General features: G+C 44.4%; 1 pseudogene; it reads left to right on the top strand.

Annotated features, from left to right (window-relative positions):
* The window catches only part of LOC144374554 (cysteine/serine-rich nuclear protein 1-like), a 39518-nt pseudogene extending 24760 nt beyond the window's left edge, over positions 1–14758 (top strand).
* The last annotated feature ends 537 nt before the right edge of the window (positions 14759–15295 follow it).

Here is a 15295-nt window from a genome sequence, read left to right as displayed (position 1 = left end):
AACCAAGAATAGTTAGGGCATGTGTTGATGGAAGCCCAGGAACTCCAGTCAAAAAGAAGAAAATTCAGAAGAAGAAGGATTATCAGAAAAAAAGTTACAGCAAAAGACTATTACTGAATACTTTTCCTTACCAGAGGGTGCATGAATCAACGTGGTGGCTGCCACGTGCCCAAGCCGGTCATGGAGCAGCAAGGACTTTCCAAATGGTGGCAGCCAGCTCTGCCCCCCCACCCAGGGAGCGGGATGCCACTAGGAGAGCCCAAATCCAAACCTGACCTGGAGGCACAGTCTCCCAGGCTCTTGCTCCCTGTGCCTAGAAGCAGTTTGAGTCCAGGACACTCCCCTGGGCCACCTGGGGCTGTCTGGGATGCTACAGGCTGAAGACAGCCTGATTCGTCCCTGAAGTTTGACCATTTCCAAGGCCAGTAACTACAATGGTTCTCCCACACCTGAAAGCTAATGAGTAATGAGCACTATTAAGGCTTATTTCAAATGTAAAAAAGCTTGAGATAATGTACTAAATTGTTCAGAAGGTTGTTTTCTTAGCACCTGCTGGAATACTACAGGATTTTCTTTAGCTATCCGGAATTCCTGCCTTCATCCCAGTGCCAGGAAAAACAAAGGTGGAAGAATTTCCAGTGTTGCTAAGAACCGGACAAAACTTCAGATCAAGCTAGTTATTTTGCCAGGTATTTTGCTGCAGCCGGACTGCGACAGTGGATGTTGAAGTACAATCTATGAAGTCACTTACACTGGACACAGCCGACCTGTGCAGAATTCTGTAACTTCCTGGACATATCTGACCTAGAGCTGATTTCTTGGATCTCATGATTATCAATTCAGAAGGCCCAAGACTAGAGATTTCATTTTGGTGTCCTTTCTTAATTAATAAAAGTAACTGTAGACCATTTAAAGAATACTGTTTGATGCTGATTCTCTCCCCTCTTCTGAAGGTCAGTTTTGAAGAAACACCAGCAAGTAGCTACCCAACTACACATTCTGTTAGCACACTACCCTTATAACTCCAGAGATGCCCTGGGGTTCAGCCCACAGCTCTGACTTGGGTAATTTTCTTCTTCTTGCCCCAGACCCACCTATACAGCTTCCAACCCTGACTCACCCCCTCAATATCAATAGACAAGCAGTGAATCAAGGAATGGCTTTCTTCATCATGAAAAACTCAATTGGATTAGAAACTGTGAGAATTCTCAGTCCATCTAAAAGAAGAGTTCCTTAACAAATTAATTACAGAAAGAGATTTCTTTTTTTTCACCTTTTTTTTATTGGTTGTTCACAACATTACAGAGCTCTTGACATATCATATTTCATACATTAGATTCAAGTGGGTTATGAACTCCCATTTTTACCCCAAATACAGATTGCAGAATCACATCGATTACACATCCACATTTTTACATAATGCCATATTAGTAACTGAAGAGTTTTTCTTATTCACGAACCTTTAAATCATTCAGGAGAGAAAGAACAAAATAAGAGATGACCACCACAGCCAAGACTTCAAGCCTCCTAGGCCTGCCAGGCACAGTCCCAGTGCAGGAGTTCACAAGGACAGTATGAGGGTCTCCACTGGAGTTTTCTGGCTTCTTCCAGGGCATTGGATGAAGGACATTGTAGTGCAAGGCATCCTCAAGACTGTTTTTTTCCCCCCTTCTAGTTTCCTCTGTGATGTAAGCCTCAGTTTTCATCAGCTTCCCAGGAGGACCTGGGCTCCAGGAGACAGCTCGAGTGTGTGTCTGTCCAATGGCCCAGGCACTGGCACCTTCTGGGAGATTCAGAGCCCTTTGGGCCCCACCGACCATAGTGCTTGCCTCTTCTTGAGGTGATTGGAGCTTCTGAGAGGTTTCAGCCATTGGCTGCTGGATGGTCTTGAACTCCATGCTGGTTCTTCTCAACTCCCTGCTCCTGTGTAACAACATATTCTGTTAGTACACCACCTTGTTATGATAGATTCATGGGATCCCAATAGACCTCCAGGAGCCGAATCCCATGAAATCACACAAGAGTCTTTATTTACAGCTCGAGCCTGGACTCAAAACCATTTCTGAAACAGTGGTCTCTAGGAGTGAGTCCGCGCCCTTAGCTCAATGAGGATTTATAGGCTTTTGGGGGATACTCTATGCATCACAACATCACACAGCAAATCGTTTGACACCACGATAAACTAAAACAAAAACTTTTTTATATATATTTATTTTTTAGGTGAAGATGGACACAACACAATGCCTTTATTTTTATGTGGTGCTGAGAATGGAACCCAGATCCTGCCCCTGCTAGGGGAGTGCTCTACTGCTGAGCCACAATCCCAGCCCCCAGACAACACTTAACATTGATTAGCACATTCTTTGGTGGGAACAAGTTGGGTAAGGATGATTGGTTAGTTCAAGTGGTGGATACCTTTGAACTGATTTAGGCCTCCAGGGGTTGCAAGAGTGTATAGGCTAAACTGCAGGGTTGCCTAATCACATTATCCATCAAGAAACTACTGGGAGAGTTGCCTGGTATTTCAGATATCTTCCCTGTCTCACTTGGGTTGTTGCAATGGTATGAAATTAGGCCTCAGGCATTTTTTGGTCTTTTCAGGAACTTGCATTTGCTGAGTCAAGGATATCTGGTACAGACAAATGACTCAGCAGGGTTGCTTCTGTGCCTAGGAATGGGTTTTCCAAGGATAAGGGTCACCCCTCCCTCTTTGGACAGGCTCTGCTGGTTTTTAAAAAATGGAGTCACATCAGTTTCTCAACCTGTTTCCCAAAGACAGCTCCTGCTCTGTGTAAGCCCAGTGAGGCTGTTGGCTTACTGGAAAATTCACGTCTCTGCAGCTCTGGAGGCACTGGCAAGAGTAGTGGCTCAGTGCAGGAAAATTATCCTGGGTTCAGGCCTGGTGGCATGTGGGGCTCTAGACATACCATCCTGGGAGTCAGCAATCTTGAGGCTGACAGACTGCCATAGCTTCAGCTTCCCTACCAGGCCAAGGTAGGGAATGTTGCCTAGAATGGCCTCAAACATGTTTATCTTCCCTCAGTCTCTTCATTGGCTGGGATTGCCTGAATGGCTCAGTGCACCCAGCTAATTCTCCCCATATGGATTGCCTGGTTTTAGAGACCAGACTCAGTAGTGCTGGATCATACTTTCAAGACCATAAGCTAATTCATCCTGGAGTTGGATAGAGAAGCTAAGTTTTAGAGCATACAGAGCTAAGTATGGGAGCAGGTTATGTTGAGAAAAGGAAAGTCCTATGGCTATTTAGAATTGTAATTTTTCTAATCTATGTCTACATTTCCTGCATCAAAAATATCTAAATTTCCTCTGATTTTCCTTTCTAAAGGGCAAATGAATGGAATTAATGTCATGCTTTATCCATAGTTTTTCTCAGGAGCCTAAACATTTTAATGTAAATATGCATATTCTATCTTGAGTTGCTTCCCTTTATCTACTCTCCCTGTTTTCATTTAAATTCTTCCTATTTCTAGTTTATTTAAATGTGTAATTTGCCAGGTGTGATGGAATTTTTAATATTTCCTTTTTTTTTTTTTTTTTTTTTTAGCATTGGGTATTGACCCCAGGGCTTCAAGCATGCCAGGCAAGCACTCTACACTAACCTGCACTCAAAGACCCATTTGCAAGTTATTAAGATCTTTTTATGTCCATTTCATCTGCTGCTTCAAACTCTGACATGGTAGTCTCTGATGTGCCTTAGCACACCCTACATCTCCACTGTCCTGCAATGGACATTCATATTGCTGCTATCCCTCATCACTACACATATGAAGCTGTGGGAGAATTTCTCTAGGGTAGGTGCCCATAAATACAATTGTTCCTTTAAAAGAGTATAACCTGAGTTTTATTGAGCATTGCCACATTGATATTTAGAGTGAACATAGCATTTACTTTCCAACAATAATGGTGTGCAGTATTGCATGCACACATTCCCACAAACACTTGGAATAACCCAGATTCTGACATATGCCAGGGGCTTTGTGGCTCTGGAGAGGTTTGCTCTGGTGCTGATGGCTACCTGCTCTGATTTTTTCTGATTTCTGAAAGTCTTTTTCTATGGGCCAGTTGCTCTGTGATTTTGAGAGAAATTCTCTCTTCAATCTGAAATTTGCCTTTGCTTTTTGATCAGATTGTTAGTTATCTTTCTCCCTTGTGCTTAAACTGTGTGTGTTCAGTATCTGTTCCTAAAGATAGAAGGAAAACAATAGTGCCATTACATTTCACTTCTTGCCTTTGAGCTTATTATAATGTCTTTTAATTTTAAAAACCCCAGAAAAATGGACTTAGATTTCATCCATAAGTAATACATTTCCTCTTGGGCTAGCGTTGTGACTCAGTGGTACAGCACTCACCTAGCATGTGATGGGCCCTGGATTTGATCCTCAGCACTACATAAACAGAAATAAATAAAGGTGTTATGTCCATATACTACAGAAAAATAATATTTAAAAAATACATATTCTCCATAAAAAGTATTTAAAATCTTTTTGCTTATAAGAGGTCTTTATCAGGTTAATTTCACATAATTTTTATTTGAAAATAAACATACAGATTTTAAAAAGTTTTTTAAAATTTCATCTTCATATTTTACAGTTTTTCTTTTTTATTAGCCTTTCCATCAAGAAATACATTATTTAGGGCTGGGGCTTAGCTCAGTGGCAGAGCACTTGCCTAGCACCTGTGAGGCACTGGGTTTGATCCTCAGAACCACATAAAAATAAATAAATAAAGGCATGCTGTTCATCTCAACTATAAAAATTTATTTTTTTAAAAAGAAATACATTATTTAAATAGAGATATTTGTACATTTTCTATACATGTTAACTGTATTACCACAGGGATCCTGGGACCAGAGGCAGACATTCTGCCTTCCAGGACCACCTCTCCCTGGTGGGTATTAAACTGGATCTGAGTGACACCAGTCTGACAGTGGCCAGTGTCTGGAAGAGGCTCTGCTGGACAGGGACATCTGTGTGGAGGTCTTAGAAACTGAAGACTCCAGTTCCTTTCTTAGATAGATGTAGAATAAAAATACTGTCCAAAGAGATATACTTTCCACCTAAGGAATTCCTGCCATCCCATACAAGAAGACTTTGGTAAGTGATATGTCTTACATTTTTCTGGAACAGAAGTTGAAATAAAATCTACCAATCTGAACACTTGGTACTCCTAGGATTCAGTGGTCATGGGCCAGGGTTAAAAGTCTACATGTTTCTGGGCAGCCTGTCTCCAAAACTACATGGATTTGACCAAGAGAAACTACCAGGGCAGGCGACTGCCTGGTTGCTTTGCAGCATGGCACTCTTCTGAGGCTGAATTTGAGTTCTTCTGTGCAATGGGCATAGAACTCCACGCAGGGAGGCAGGACAAAGTTGTGATGGTTCTATGGTGGGTGGGCTCTAGGCAAGTGTCTGTGTGGAGGGTAGGCCCAATATAGCAGCCCCCATAACCTAGAGAGGAGTTCCCAGTGGAAATGTAGGCTATCCTACCAGGAGTCCTTTCAGCTGAATACAGAACAGTAGTTCCCTTGGCCCATAATCTTCTGATATTGGTGTCAAAGGCAACTGAGATCTTAGTGTCATCTCTGCAGAATCCAGAGCCTGCTTTGCACAGGAGTGAATGGTCCATGACTTTGGCCTCTAGATCAGAAGAAGCAATGGCAGGGCTGAGAGAGGAGGCAAAGGATAGAGTGACTGCTCAGCATTTGGTGTTTACTGATGGAACTCTTCCAAAATCTCAAAGTAGAGTTCATTATGTTGGGTGGTGATGGGACTCTTGGAGGCAAACTGTTTCAGATAATTGGGACTGATGAACTTCATTTGAAAAGCAAGCATCTTCACAATACTGTCCTGTATATGTAGGAAGAACAAATAAAAAAAGAAAAGCAATCATCTTGGATGCAAGTATAATAAATCCAATTGTTTTCACTTGTTAATTAGATTAAGATCAAAATATTTCACAAAGGTTTACTTATTATGAAATGCCAGACTCTCTGTTTCCTTTGTGAATGTGATAGCCCATGTTCTCAGTACTTCTTCATGGCATATACCTCTGCTTCTACAAAGGCTTAATTCATTATCCCAAATCAAACCATAGGTAAAGTTGCAACTGAGTCCTCCCTAGAGAAGACTGTTTGGAGAGAAGATGGAGATCAATTCTCCAGTTTTGACTGGAATTCTCAGCTACTTGTTTTGTTTCTCTACTAATGAATTCCTAAATTTTAAGGACTAAATAGAAGAGAGAGGTGGGGGGAGATGGAAAGCTATAGAGTTTAAATATCAAATAAACAAATATGGTTCATATTTAAATTCTTGTCTCCTTTAATAGAATGAAGTGTCATTTAAGTTTTCTAAGCCACAGCTCGTGGACATTGTTCAATCTGTGGAGTGAGAACAAAATTGTAAATTTTAAAAATTATGTTTTAGGATTTTAAGAAACCACAGGTGAGTCCAGCATAGTTGTGTCACGCAACTGTAATCCCAGCAACTAGGAGGCTGAGGTAGAAGGAATGAAAGTTTGTGGTCAGGTGAGCAATTGAAGGAGATCCTCTCTCAAAATGGTAAAAAGCCTGGGGATGTAGCTTTGTCCTAGTGACCTGGCTTCAATCCCCAGTGCTGAAAAAGAAAAAAGGAAATATGAGCAAAGTAACAACAGTTCCTGAGACATAATACAACAAATAAACTTTGTAAAGGTTTAATCATCCTTACGTAATCATATAATAACTCTAGAAGCATAACCTCAATTAAGGTCAAACGCAAAACTGTGGCCCTTTAAAAATCTCCCTAATGTAAAAGAATTTTTCATGTTCTTTTACCTTTATTGGTATTTTGTTTTTGAGACAGGGTCTTCCTAAATTTCCTAGGCTTTCTACAACTTGAAATCTTCCCACCTCAGGCTCCCGAATAGGTGTGATTACAGGTGTGGCCCACTGTTGCCTGGTTATTAGCAGAAATTGGTTATTAAAAAATTATCAGAAGCATATATATATATTTACATATTATAGGAACACAGGTTCCTCTGTTTAATGATCCTTTTACCTTCAATGTCATCAAATCTGCATTATCATTCACATAAGAATATACAGAGTGCTTGTTATGAAAAGAGCTACAGTATGGCATGTTCTCTCTCAAATGTGGAACTTTATAAACAAAAAGTTTACTTAAATGTAGAGTAGGGATTACTAGCATCTAGGAAGTGGTGAGAAGTTGAAATAGAGTGGATGCAAGTGACCAATACATCTGTATGAACAAGGATATAACATGAACCTCTTCAATGTTTGTTGTAAATATGTGTCAATAAATGAATTTTAAAAGCACCTCAAAAAAAGATGAATAAGGGCTGGGGATGTGGCTCAAGCGGTAGCGCGCTTGCCTGGCATGCATGCGACCCGGGTTCGATCCTCAGCACCACATACCAACAAAGATGTTGTGTCCGCTGAGAACTAAAAAATAAATATTAAAAATTCTCTCTCTCTCTCTCTAACTGTCTCACTCTCTCTTTAAAAAAAAAGATGAATAAAACTAATTTTTTCTCTTCTGTGGGAGCTGGCACAGAATTCTTCAGTCCTAGAGTTCTATCTAGAAAGGGACCACAGTGTGAGGGAAAATTCCCCACCTTGGGAAAGCTGGAGCAGGCAAGGACCCAATCCACATACCTGAGTGTTGCTGAGCAGGATCCTTAAAGTCACAGAAATGACTTCCTTTATGGATAGGATTGGAGACTTCTGTATAAGCACCTATCAGGACTTGGCAGCCCCAAGCTACTGCAGATGAGGTCCTAGTCCCAGTAGATCAGTGCATTCAAAAGTACAGAAGGGAAGAAGAGCCTGCTGGAGGCCACATGTGCCCCCCTGGGGTGGTCCCACAGCCTGCTCCTGCTTTCTTGGTCTCTGAAACCCATTTCTGTTTCAGATCTACTACCCTGTGCCACCAGCCCCACAAAGGCCCTGCAGATTCACACCTTTCTTGGCTGGGCTGGGTACAATTACAATAAATCCAATTGTTATCAGTTATTAATTAGATTAAGGTTAAAATGTTTCACAAAGGCTTACTTATTATGAAATGCCAGTCTCTGCTTCTTTTACATATGTGATATCCCATGTTCATAGCACTTCTTCAGGGCATGTACCTCTCCTCCTACAAAGGCTTAATTCATTATCCCAAATCAACTGTGAACTCAAGGCTGGCTTCTTTCCAACTTTGAAGCTCTGCAGCCCACTGGAGTTTCCACAGGGGACCTTCTTTCTTCTCTACCCGTCTACCTTGTTACTCCTTTTTCAATTGAGAGTAGTTACCTTTTTGCTACTGGGAATTATTTTGGGACCCTTTGTCCTTTTTTCTTTTAATATTGATTATTTAGTTGTATTTTAACACAATAACTTTATTTTACTTATTTATTTTTACGTGGTGCTGAGGAATGAACCCAGGGCCTGGAACATGCTAAGCAAGTGCTCTACCACTGAGCCACACGCCTAGCCCTGGACCACTTGTCATTTATATGTATTTGTAGTATTGGAATTGGACTCAGTGGTGCTCTACCACTGAGCTACATATCTAGTCCCTGCCCCTTTTAATTTTGAGGCAAGTCCTAAGTTTCCCAGGCTGGTCTGGAACTTGCCATGATTCTGCCTCATTCTTTCCAACAGCTAGAATAACAAGCTGGTGTGCCACTGTGCCCATCCATATCAATTTCTTCTACATAATTCACATCTGTATATTTTCACTTCTTTTTAAGGAATATGTCTAATTCTTGTCTTTTTGTATCAGCAATCTTATGACACAAACAGGTAAAACCAAAATGTTCAGCATGGCCAGTCTACCATGTGCTTTTCAAATAGCTGAGGGCCAAAAATGAGCCTTTCAGTTCACTTATCAGAATCATCTATATCCCTTCGTTCACACACACTAACAAGTAATATAACCCAACTGTGCTAACTGCTCAAAAAGCATGGAATAACACCACACACAGAGTTCTGCCTTCAGGCTGCTACTCCCTCATCCACCATCATCCCTTTAAGTATTATTTATTTTCTGGAAGGGATTAGTGTCTTTGTTTCTGATGGCTCCATTGGAAGCAGTGGATGATATTCCAAGGATTCTTGTTGTATATTACACCACCTGGCTCCCCATTCAGTATCTCATTTCTAACACAAATTCAAGGAAAGAATAAAGGAACCTGGAAATGAGGTGAGGCCCTGGAGTTAAATGAGGTCATTACATCTGTAGTTCTATTAATTGGAACCCAGCTGCAGCAGCTTTGTATTCTTTACCAAGGAAAAGACTGGGGAGTGAGCTGACATGAAAGAGCAAGTTGAGAGCTGGAATCTGCTGAGCTCTCCCAGTCCTTGGTCATCCTGACTGGTGTGTATGTGTGTGTGTGTGTGGGGGGGTCTTAATTAAGCCTACTCAGGATGAGTGGGGCTGGAGTAGGGGAGGCAGTCAGGGACTTGTGTTGTCTAGGCTCCAGGCCTGTCTCCAACCTGGATGGTTTGAGAACATAGGAAGAGAAGCTAACCTTGTAGGAGAGTTGTAAGAACTTCTGGGAAAAAGAACATAGGAAACCCATGATATAAAAGTAAAAAGTTGGGGGCTGGGATTGTGGCTCAGCGGTAGGGTGCTCGCCTAACACGTTCGAGGCCCTGGGTTGGATCCTTAGCACCACAAAAAAATAAAATAGAGATATTGTGTCCAACTACAACTAAAAAATAAATATTAAAAAAAGTAAAAAGTTGGGAAACATGGTGGGAGTAGAGACTCAGAACTCACTATATTATTTTTGGAGTGGTGTTCTCAGCCTTTCCCAGCAACAGAATCATATGGGGAGAAATCCACCCCACACACATACACAAAAAGAAGCCCCAGAAACCAAATTGAAAGATTAAGACTTGGGGTGACTGTTGTAGTATTTTTGGTAAATTTTAACTAACTTCTGTGAGCACATTTTCTGACTTGATACACTAAGATAACAGACTTATTCCCAAAAAGGATTAAATGATAGCACATGCAAGGATGATCTCACATTCAGTTATGAATCAGTTTTTCATATGCTAGCGAGCAGCCTGAGTCCAACACTTACTACAGGGTTGTGTTGTTATTAGATTTAACACTGGCTCATTTATCAGTGTCTATCTCCTGTGAGCTGTGGCTTCTGGCTTTAGTGGAATTGTCAGCAAAATACCTAGATAATCACAACATGGTGTGTTTGTAACCCTTTTCCTTCCTGAACTCTGCCTGCATGATTGAATACTTTTAACTAGGAATACTTCCAGAAAGCAATTTAAAAATGGGAAATAAGTTTCTGGTTTTAAATCTGGTGCTATATTTTCATTGATCTCTCACCTCAAACTCCACTGCATTTAATTCAGAACTTGAGAAACAAATTTCCAGTATGATTATAGGAGGACTGGGGCTTGTTGGAGTAAATTAGGCCATAATTCTTCATGAAAGATATTTATGGCCCATCATGGAGACTTTGTAAAAAATACTTTAAAGATAATTGTCAGTATCTTATAAAGACCCATTAGGATGAAGCTAGAAATCTGTAATAAAAAGCGAAGTGAAAATTCACAAATTTGTAGAAAGAAAAAAAAAATCGCATCAAGCAAAAAAGCACAAGAGAAAAAAGAAAATACATAGATAACTAATAACAATGGGAACACACTATACCAAAATTTATGGGATGAAGCAGAAACAGTGACCAGGAAGGTGTAGTAGGAGAGGAACAGAATCAACAGGAAGTATGATTATAAAAAGGGGATTGATTAGATTGGCTTACTTAACCAGAGCTGGATAGTGCCCAAGGCCATCTGCAGGCTGTAGAGCTGGAGCAACCAGTAGCTGCATAAGTGGCTGAAGCCCCCAAACAAGAGAGATCAACAGTGCTCTCCTAGTCTGAACAGAAGCTTCCCGAAACTCCCTGAACAATCACTTTCAGAGCCCACTTTGGAGGAGTGAAGAAGCAAGAGTCGGATATCTTCAATGAAGACAGCAGCAATCAAGAAGGCATTCTAAGTCTCCCGCCGCCACCGCCGCTGCCAGAGGCACAGAGCGAGGGGCGGCTTGACCCAAGGCTGCGCTGTGGAGCCCAGAGAGTCGCGGCGGGAGGAGCTAGCTGGGCTGGGACGAGGGTCGCGTCGGTGCTCTCAGGCAGTCTGTCGCCAGCCCCTAGAGCACCTCTGCAACCCTGACTGGGCTGCTGAAGAGGACGTTTGACCACCTGGAGGACGACTCCTCCTCGCTCTGCTCCTCCACCTCCTCTGACTGCGTCTCTCCTGCCTGCTCCCCAGGCTCTTCAGTCTCAGGTGAAGAGAGCCCCTGGGGTCAGATGCCCCTACCTGAACGGGGCTTCTGTGGCTCCCAAGGTTTTACCCCTGGGTCCATTTTGAAGCGGGCTCCTGGGAGCGCCCGTGCCGTGTTGCCTCCACTGGCATCACTGTCTTCATCTTCCCGCGGTGCCAGGGCTTCACAGTGTGCCCAGCCGTGGTGGCTGAACTCTGGGCGTGGCCCCTCGCCACAGCGCCTGCCACCACTTCTCCTTGTGCAGCTCCGCTGCAGGCTCAGGTGTGTGAAGGATCCACCGCGAGGAGAAGCAGGAATTGCAGGCGCTGAGCCAATCCCCTGAGGACTGTGGCTGTCCCTGTGATAGGATCTGTGACCCTGAGACCTGCAGCTGCAGCTTGGCGGGTATCAAGTGCCAGATGGACCACACAGGGTTCCCCTGTGGCTGCTGTAAGGAGGGCTGTGAGAACTCCAATGGCCTTGTGGAATTTAATGAGGCGCGTGTGCAGACCCATGTCATCCACAGCGCCTGCAGCTGGAGTAGGGCGCCTAGAGCCTTGGGGACCTGGAGGCCCCAGCACAGGGCAGCCCACCCCACCCCCAGCGAGCAGGACATGGTGTTCTCTTTGCAGCTGGCCAACCCCCCAGCAAGCAGTGAGCTGGGAAACAATAGCTGCAGCAGTGACATGACTGAGTCTTCCATGACATCTTCCTCATCAGGCGCTAGTGAGGCCCCAGACCACTCGACCCACCCAGGCCTGCCTGGCCCTGGCTTCCAGCCAAGCATGGATGATGACAGCCTGGCAGGGATCCTGAGTTTCAGTAACTCTGACCTTGGTGGGGAGGAGTGTGGGAGGCCATCCTTGCTCGAGATTTGAGTTACCTCCCTGGCTGGGTGAGAGGTGCTTAGACACAGCTGTGTCAGAGCTTTCCCCACCCTTCTCCAGGTCTGAGGGCTTGTCCCTGCAGAGGTGAGTCTGGTCACTGCCCCAAAGACCCAATGGTTGCCCCTGACCTTGGGATGCTGCCTCCCTTAATCTTCATTGGATAAGATTTTCCCCAGAATGTTTTGTTCCCCAATAAAATTCCACTCCCTGGCATGTTCCCTCTCTCCCTGTCTCCCTCTCTCTGCTCCTCCACCTCCTCTGACTGCATCTCTCCTGCCTGCTCCCCAGGCTCTCCCTCTCTCCCTCTCCCTCTCTCCCTCTCCTCTTCAGTAAAACTCACTACCACATTCAGTGGCTTGAGGCTGGGGCTGGGAGGAGCCATCCTGGAGCTTGTTTTAAAGGTAATTAGAGTCCTGTCTCTTTAAGTTAAAACTCCCTATAGGTTTTTCACTATTCCAATCTTCTTTCATGAAGCCAGCAAGTGGGTTGGGGGCTAGAGAGGAGGAGGAAGAGGAGGGGGTGTGGGGAACCTGGACAACCTCAGCTGCTTTTACCCAACTGACATCTTTACTGGTGACCCCAATGGCCTGGTCAGCTGGACCCACAACTACTCTGGCTCTAGCTTTGTGCCAGGCACCTGGATGAAATGCCAACCTGGATGCTAGCTACTTCCTAAATGGTGGCTTTGAAGGGTTCAGAGAAAGTAGCCTCCCTGGCACCTCATTGCCACCCAGTGTGAACATCCACCAGAGCAACTCAGTGGACCTCAGCCTATCTTCCTGTGACTCCTTTGAGCTACTCCAGTCTTTGCCAGATTTTAGTTTGGGGCCTCACTATACCTCTCAGAAGGCGCCTGGCAGCCTGGACAACTTTGAGGCATCCCATGGCCCCTTGCCTGGCCTCTCTCCACCGGGGGATGGCAGCATTTGCTTCTTGGAGTCCCTCATGGGCTTGTCTGAACCAGTTGCCATCACCTCGACCCCCTTCATCGACAGCCAGTTTGAGGACACTGCCTCAGTCTCTCTGGTAGAGCCTGTGCAGCTGTGAGGACTAGGGTAACTTTTCCCTGCCTCAAGAGCCGTGTTGCTGCTTTTTTTGTGATTTGGGGGCTCCCCAAGGTCTGTATGTAACAAGTTTCCTATTGGCTGGCTCAGCCACAAGTATGGGCCCTCTTGGTTTCCACGAAACACTCTGAATTTATTTATTTATTAAATAAATAAATAAATAAATAAATAAATTTTGTATGCTGAAGAGAGGGGGAGGGGCTTCCCCCTTTCAGTGGCCTGGCCCCCCACACCCACACAGTGCTCTTCCACCTCCACAGCATGTGCCAGGAAGAGAAGACATGGCTCTCCCGGAGCTTCGCAGACCTCTTTTCAGTCTCTGTATGATATTCCTTAGCCCAAGGACAGTGAAACGGGGCGAATCAGCCTCTTCAGGCTTCTCATGCCCCTCTGAGCCCTAGACCCATGGGTTGGCTAGATCCTCTGGACTGTGAAGACTGAAATTTATTTCCATAATTTATTTGGAGACTGAAGCAGCTTTAGCTGTGCCTCTTTGGCTGGTAGGTAGTGCTGGGGGCAGGGTCCCCTTTGTCCTGCATCCTGTCCTGCCTGGGCTTTGGTGAATACCAGGGGTGGATGCAAGCCCTGTGATCTCCTATTAGTTGCCTGGTTCGGGGATGGCTGTCTAAGCAGGCGCTGGGCTGGCCAGTTGTGACCAAAATCCCTTATGCCTGCCCCACCCAGCCCCTCTGCTTCCTGCCCTCCAATCAACTTTCTCCCCTCCAAAAGGCAGTGGCCTCCGTTCCCAGCCCATAATGTAGGAGGGGGAGACTAGATGCCCCGAAAGGGAAAGGGACTTGCCTTGGTATGAACATGACCCTGCAGGGCTTTGGGACACTGCACTCCATCCCAGCCCACCGTGTACCCTAAGGCCACTTGCTAAGGGGTGGCCCCTTAGAAGTTTTATGCTCTTTGTTTGCTGATGTTGAATTATAAATTTTGAATTTTACATTAACTTTTATATTGTCCATCAGTGTCAGAAGTATAATTTATTCATTTCTCTGTGTGTCTGTACCAAGAAAGCTAGGCTCTGGGCCTGCCCCCTTGCCTAGGCAGCTTTGCCAGCTTGTGCTGTGGGAACACATTGTACCTGAGCTACAGGTACCAATAAAGAGGCTCTATTTAAAAACTAGTGAGGGGGTGTCCATCACCTGGAGTGCTGGTAACTTCCCAGTTAGTGCCCAAGTAAAACAGGGCAACATGAAAATAGAAAGTTTATTTACATTGAACTCTTTTGCTGACAGTCCTAAAACCAGCCATGGTGAATATTTCTGGAGAAGCCCAATTAAGACTTTTCTGTGGAGCAATGTGGTGCCACATCACTAGGACTCAGTTGTAATGGGCCAGGGTTAAAGATCATCATGTTTCTGGGGAGCCTGTCTCTAGGACTACATGGGTTTGACCAAGAAAATCTGCCAGGGCAGGGGACCATCTGGTTGCTTTGCAGCATGGCACTCTCCTGAGGCTGAATTTGAGTTCTTCTGTGTCATGGGCATAGGGTTCCAGGGAGGGAGGCAGGACAAAGTTGTGATGGTTCTATCCAGCCTGGGCTCTAGGCAAGTGTCTGTGTGGAGGGTAGGCCCAATAGAGCAGCCCCCATGGCCTAGAGAGCAGTTCCCAGTGGAAATGTAGGTTTCCCACCAGGGCTCTTTCAGCTGAGAACATAAGAGGGACTATTGCCCCTTTTTCTAAGATCAGTGACAAAGGCAACTGGGATATTAATGTCATCTCGGCAGATTCCAGAGCTTGCCTTTAACACAGGAGTGAATGGTCCATGACTTTGGCCCCTAGGACAGAATAAGCAGTGGCAGGGCTGAGAGAGGAGGCAAATGATTGAGTGGCTGCTCAGCATTTGGTGTTTACTGATGGCATTCTTGCACAATCTCAAAGTAGAGTTTATTATGTGGGTGATGATTTTACTATTGGAGGAAAACTGCTTCACAAGGTTGGGTCTGATGAACTTCAGTTAAAAAGAAGTTCTTTACTCAACTGTACAGAACAGCATCTTTACTGTGCTGTATATCTAGGAAGAACAAATTAAAAAAAAAGA

This window comes from Ictidomys tridecemlineatus, unplaced genomic scaffold, assembly GCF_052094955.1.
Source record: "Ictidomys tridecemlineatus isolate mIctTri1 unplaced genomic scaffold, mIctTri1.hap1 Scaffold_746, whole genome shotgun sequence".
NCBI lineage: Eukaryota > Metazoa > Chordata > Mammalia > Rodentia > Sciuridae > Ictidomys > Ictidomys tridecemlineatus.
Note: the sequence above shows the minus strand (reverse complement) of the source record. Positions and strands in the feature narration are given on the sequence as shown.